The sequence below is a fragment of the Diadema setosum genome, chromosome 13 (genome assembly GCF_964275005.1).
Source record: "Diadema setosum chromosome 13, eeDiaSeto1, whole genome shotgun sequence".
Classification (NCBI taxonomy): domain Eukaryota; kingdom Metazoa; phylum Echinodermata; class Echinoidea; order Diadematoida; family Diadematidae; genus Diadema; species Diadema setosum.
Window position 1 is genome coordinate 19,078,711 of NC_092697.1, and position 6,928 is coordinate 19,085,638.

The following is a 6,928-nucleotide window of genomic DNA, read 5'->3' on the forward strand; positions in this document are numbered from 1 at the left end:
TATACGCTGCGCTCGTTCATTCGAATTCATTCTTGAGCATCCAATTTCGCATTTACTGCAGTCAATTTAGCAGACACGTTAATGCATTTATTCCTTTTTTTTTCCATTTTCATTCATCATATGTAGTGTTTGCAAGCATCTTAGCATTTCATATTTTCGTATTCATTCTTTATGCTGATATCACTTTGCAATAGTACTTTCAAAATATGTGTATGTGTTTAAAATGTTCGATAGCATTCGATTTCATTCACAGATACATTAATCTTGTTTGTTTTGACATTAATTGAGAGGAGGTTTCAATTTACACCGTAATTATATATCTCTTTCATCTGCATGTTTCATTATTTTCATTTGGTGGGTGCTATCTATATTTCGTAAATTATCATTATGAATAAAGTTCTTGGATCAGCTCTAGCCATCAATTATTTGTCAAGGTTATTACCCTCAAATGCTTCTATGATTCTTTCCCTGTCTTCTTGAGAGATACGCCTGTATCTAAATCGTACTGCCATGACTGGACATAAGAAAGTAAAGTGAATCTATGGTACTGGTGCATGCAACGGCGTAAATCCGTACTGAGGAGTGGGGGGGATGGTCACCATCACCACGATCACAAGCCCATAACCGGACCGGCGCAGCCTTGGGGGGGGGGGGGGGGGAAGCTTTGTGCCCCCCCCCCCACACACACACACACTTTACAGGGATCGGATATCCCACTCTTTTGCAGAAATATGAAGTGGGAGGAGAATGGCAGCAAAAATATGAAGAATTTTTGTTCTTGTTGTTGCTTTTTTTTTGCTTGTCAAATGACTTGCGGCGGAAAATCAGTTTGTTTTTGAAATATCTGTGAGAGGGAGCGGAGCGACCGAACGAGGGTGTGTATGGGGGGGGGGTGTATCCCTCTCCCACACGAGGAAGATTTTGCATTTTAAGACCTGAAATTCAGCGATCTGGTGCACACGTTTGGTGAAATTTTTGTGTTTTTTCTTTAAAAAACCCAATAGAAAATGAAATATTCACAATATATTATTGAATTACTAAATCGTGGTATTTCAGCTCTTGCTCCGCCTGTGCGACATCACTGCGAAGGCCTACTAAATAGTGGGGCCTATCACCGGCGTAGACAGGATTTGATCTTAGGAGGAGCGGTTATGAGATCGTGAGGGAGCGAAGCAAGCAAGGGGGAGGGTATGGTAGGGGGGTTTCCCCCTCCCACGGTGAAATCTTTTTACATTGAAAATTTTGACATTTTACTGTCCAAAAACTGCCGTTTGTGGCTGTATTTTATTGGAAACTAAGGGGGGGCACACCGGCGCAACTGCTGTCAATCACTGGCAGCAACATCAGGAGAATGGCATAGCGATTAAATGCGAGCGAGCGGAGCGAGCGAGCTTGAAAATTTTGACATAATACTTTTACAGTCTAAAAACTGCCGTTTGTAGATATACTTCTTCGCTTTGGGAAGTAAGGGGTGCCGCACCGGGCGCCGCACCGGGCGCAACTGCTGTCAATCATTGGCAGCACATCAGGAGAATGGTGTAGCGATTAAATGCGAGCGAGTTTGAAAATTTTGGCATTTTACAGTCCAAAAACTGCCGTTTGTGGCTGTATTTTTTTTTTTTTTTTTTTGGAAATTAAGGGGGGGCGCACCGGGTGCAACTGCTGGCAATTACTGGCAGCAACATCAGGAGAATGGCATAACAATTGAATGCGAGCGAGTGAAGCAAGCGAGCTTGAAAATCTTGACATTTTACAGTCCAAGAACTGCCGTTTTTGGCTGTATTTTTTCGCTTTGGAAATTAAGGGGGGCGCACCGGGCGCAACTGCTGGCAGTTACTGGCAGCAACATCAGGGGAATGGCATAACGATTAAATGCGAGCGAGTGAAGCGAGTGAGCTTGAAAATGTTGACTTTTTCCAGTCCCAAAACTGTCGTTTGTAGCTATATTCTTCTCTTTGGAAATTAAGGGGGGGCGCACCGGGCACAACTGCTGGCAATTACTGGCAGCATGCAACATCAGGAGAATGGCATAACGATTGAATGCGAGCAAGCGAAGCGAGCGAGTTTGAAAATTTTGACATTTTACAGTCCCCAAAGTGCCGTTTGTGGCTGTATTTATTCGGTTTGAAAATTAAGGGGGGGGGGGGCACACCGGGCCAACTGCCGGCAATTACTGGCAGCAACATCAGGGGAATGGCATAACGATTAAATGCGAGCGAGCGAAGCGAGTGAGCTTGAAAATTTTGACTTTTTACAGTCCCAAAACTGTCGTTTGTAGCTATATTTTTCGCTTTGGAAATTAAGGGGGGGCGCACCGGGCACAAGTGCTGGCAATTACTGGCAGTATGCAACATCAGGAGAATGGCATAACGATTGAATGCGAGCAAGCGAAGCGAGCGAGTTTGAAAATTTTGACATTTTACAGTCCCCAAAGTGCCGTTTGTGGCTGTATTTTATCGCTTTGGAAATTAAGGGGGGGGGGGGGGCACGCCGGGCCAACTGCCGGCAATTATTGGCAGCAACATCAGGAGAATGGCATAACGATTAAATGCGAGCGAGCGAAGCGAGTGAGCTTGAAAATTTTGATATTTTACAGTCCCAAAAACTGTCCTTTGTGGCTGTATTATTTCGCTTTGGAAATCAAGGGGGGCGCACCAGGTGAAAACTGCTGGCAGTTACTGGCAGCAACATCAGGAGAATGGCATAATGATTAAATGCGAGTGAAAATTTTGACATTTTACAGTCCCCAAAACTGTCGTTAGTGGCTGTATTTTTTCGCTTTGGAAATTAAGGAGGCGCACCGGGCAAAAACTACTGGCAATTACTAGCAGCAACATCAGGAGAATGGCATGATTAAATGCGAGCGAGCGAAGCGAGCGAGCTTCAAAATTTTGACATTTTACAGTCCAAAAACTGCCGTTTGTAGCTATATTTTTTCGCTTGGGAAATTAAGGGGGGCGCATCGGGCGAAAACTGCCGGCAATTACTGGCTGCAACATCAGGAGAATGGTATAATGATTAAATGCGAGCGAGCAAAGCGAGCGAGCTTCAAAATTTTGACATTTTACAGTCCAAAAACTGTCGTTTGTAGCTATTTATTTCGCTTTGGAAATTAAGGAGGCGCACCGGGCGCAACTGCTGTCAGTCACTGGCAGCAACATCAGGAGAATGGCATAGCGATTAAATGCGAGCGAGCGGAGCGAGCGAGCTTTAAAATTTCGACATTTTACACTCCAAAAACTGCCGTTTGTGGCTATATTTTTCGCTTTTGTTTGTCCCACTTTTATGGGGGAACCATTCCCCCCCCCCTCCATCGACGCCTCTGCATATGAGGGTGCTTTTGTTAAGTGAAAGATCTGCTGCACACTCTTTGATAAATTAGGGAAATATACGTCAATCTCAAAAGTGTACAAAGTCTATCGAAAGGGATCCTGATAGCGGAGCTTTTGCATGTTTAAGATTGCAATACATTTAACTATCTGGTGCATAGTTCTGGCGATATTTGGACAATTTTCCATTAAGAAGGTTCGAGATTTGTCCTCATCTCGGGAATTGCTTGGGGGATAAATGATTTGTCTGCATAAACACTTCCGTAGGGGCGGGCAGATGCCCCTTTGCCCCCCCCCCCCCCCCCGATAGATTCGACGCCCCTGATCTTCCCTGGGTATGCCCATAGATGTATCCTGACTGAGTCACCAGTCACTGTCGTTTCTCAGGAATGATTCAGGAAATGGAGGGGGTTCAATTATGGCGATATAGTTTTTTTTTTTTTATTGTTTGTTTGTTTGTTTGTTTTCGTACATATTTTGCAGATGGTCCCAAGTTACTCGCGTCATAGCATGTTTACATGTAGGCCTATACTATGTGACGTTGTCAATGTCTGAGCCATACCTTACATTGTACAGTATCGTCGGCCTCATGCCAAAAGGGCACTAATAGTGTACAAAGTCTATGGTGTTAAGGCCCTTTTATCATGAGGCCGACGGTTATGTCGATGTTACTTTCTTCGCGAGCGAGCGAAGCGAGCGAGCGCTTGAGAAAATTATGTATACATTTTCCTACAAGATAGAATACTGTTCAGCTCTGTTACCTGTCTGAAGGCCGGTGTACAAACGTCACGCAATATGCCAAAATTGATACAATCACATTTCTGCTTCCTCTATTTTTTTTTCAAAATTCAGGGGGGGGGGGATGATTGTACAGGCCATCCCCCCTCCTCCATTTCGGGGGGGGGGGGATATATCCCCCCCATCCCCTCCGGTGATGTATAAAAGAAAAGGGGTGTTACAGAACAACAAACTTGAATTATTTAGGGTCAAAGATAACTTTGCTAGGCCTATATACTTAACAGTGTGTGGATGAAACAGAAATTCACAATTACCCCCTACGTATAAACCGCGGTTCTCACCTTTTCGAAATAGAAATAACATTACGCCAATTTGAATGAACATGTTTGGAATTTGACTGCCCATACGCGAAATTGAATGACTGAAATACCACTTTCCGCCAGTGCTGGCGAATTTGAATGACTGAAGAGCACGTGCCAATTTGAATGCCCGTTTTACAAATTCGAAAGACACATGTGCGAATTTCCTTGATCGAAATGCTAAATTGAATGCACGAGTTGCAATTTTGAATGACAGAATGTGCAGTGACGAGGAGTTTCGCTAAATTGAATGAACCTTTCATCAAATAGACTGACAAAAGTGCGAAATTGGCCGGGAAAACCTATATTACACATTGGTTCAATACCGAGTCCATGAAGTGGATGAAGACGTTTTCATCCTTCTGATACTGTTATGTAGCAGAAATGTCTTCAAATCTTTTCCCCCAAATTATTGTTTCATTACGATTTCATTCGTTGCTTTACATTCCACTTGAATGTTTGCATACGACAAAATGAATGTACGAAACATAATATCTTCTGTCAAGGAGTACACTTAAATCATTCTACTTGAATGTCATATAAAACACATTGGCCCGAATTCACGAAGGTGGTACAATGAAACCATGGTTTAAACTATGGACAATTTGTATGGAGCGCCAAGTGTCGCATGGCCTACTTCGTTACAAAATCAGTCATTTTGTTGACGAAATGACTAATTTCGTAACGAAATAGGCATGCGACACTTGACGCTCCATACAAATTGTCCTTGGTTTAAACCATGGTTTCAATTGTACCACCTTCGTGAATTCGGGCTATTATGTACATGTGTACACCCTACAACAACATTCTTTCTCTTGTCCCCCTTAACCTACCTATTCCCTAATCCTACCCCTATTCCACACCCACCCCAAAAAAGCCCTCATATCCCATGCACCTATCCACACGCACATACTCCATCCATCCATCCCACTCCCACACATACGCGCACACACACAGACACAAACACACGCACAAACACGCAGCATCACAACGTCGGTATCGCTATATGCGCAAAGAATCGAAATAACAAGAAAAGAAAGTGTATACTACAACAGTTTTGCCGCATATTCTCACATGACTCAATTGTGAGAACAGGAATAATATCAGAGAAACAGATGATTAACCAATTTAAGGCCTTAGATGCTGTCAAATACCCTCCCACTTTGCTAAATGTTTGTGCAGTTTGATCGTCGCTATTGCCTTATCCTCACCTTGATATTCTACTATTCTTTGAACAATATCCCTCTGAGTATGGGAGTGACTCCCTCTGACCCTGACCTTTGAATAAAATAGTTCATAACAAAAATAATTGCATCAAATAATTTGATTCCGATGTCCTTTCTATCTAAACCCCCCAAAAAGTCCTGCAATTCCAATTTGAGTATTGTATTTCAAACTACATCATTTCATTCAAATGTGACATCATAAGAAAGCCTGATTAATTTTCTTTACAATGACAACTCACTTGTTTACATTATGCATTCCTGGAATGCACAGTACGACTGAGTATGAGGAAAGGTCAAATGTGAAATGTTGCAAAATAGAGCAAACGTGTCATGTCAACAGTATAATTCCCATTTGCTTTGCTCTTTTCAGGGAAGGAATGTGCTTGAAAAGAATGCATCGTGAGATTATCATTAGATTCCAGGCTTTATCCATGAATTAATAACTGCAGTAGTATCTGCAGATTAAAATTAAACATAAAGGTTGACCAAACAGTCATCTAATGTCTAGGAAATGGGAGTTTTTGAAAGTGCTCTCATTTCAGCATTGCTTATTCCAGTGGCCTTTTTTTTCATCAACACTGTACATTATCAATAGCAGAATTGTTGCGACTTTTCACTTTTGATCTGTCCCCATACTCAGCTGTTTTGCACATTCTAAGAACACCCAATCATAGCAAGTGAGGTGTCGTTTTAAAGATAACTAATCAGGCTTTCCTATAATGTCATATTTAATGAAGATAATGCGGGTATAAGATAAATATGATATTTCAAACTTTGATTGCAGAACTTATTTTGAGGAGTTTATTTCAATATGAATGTCTTTCCGATGTCAGTGGCTGTATAGGCCTACCTTTTCCAGCTCCACCACGCCAAGTCTTGCAATCACTGTCTGCCATAACCACGATAACACTCGCACGTGACCACAATCCCAAAATAAATATGAGTATGATTCTTGTGTCTGCTTACATAAGAACAGTAATCATCATCAACAAAACCAAATTTCCAAAGACGTTTCCTTCTTTATTACTCCATGAAGTAATTTGTACAGAAATTTCCTAATTTTTGTTAACAGTGTGATGATATTGGGTCTTATGAAAATATTTGTGATCTTGTCTTTGGAAAAAATCGAAATCATTGTGACCATCTTAAAGTATGTAAATCTTAAAGATTTGTTACAAATATCCCATATACTTTCCTATAGATGGGATTTTTTTTTTCAACTACCCTAAGAATCCAACAATTTTAGTGGAATACTATAATTCTTAATTTTTGTGTT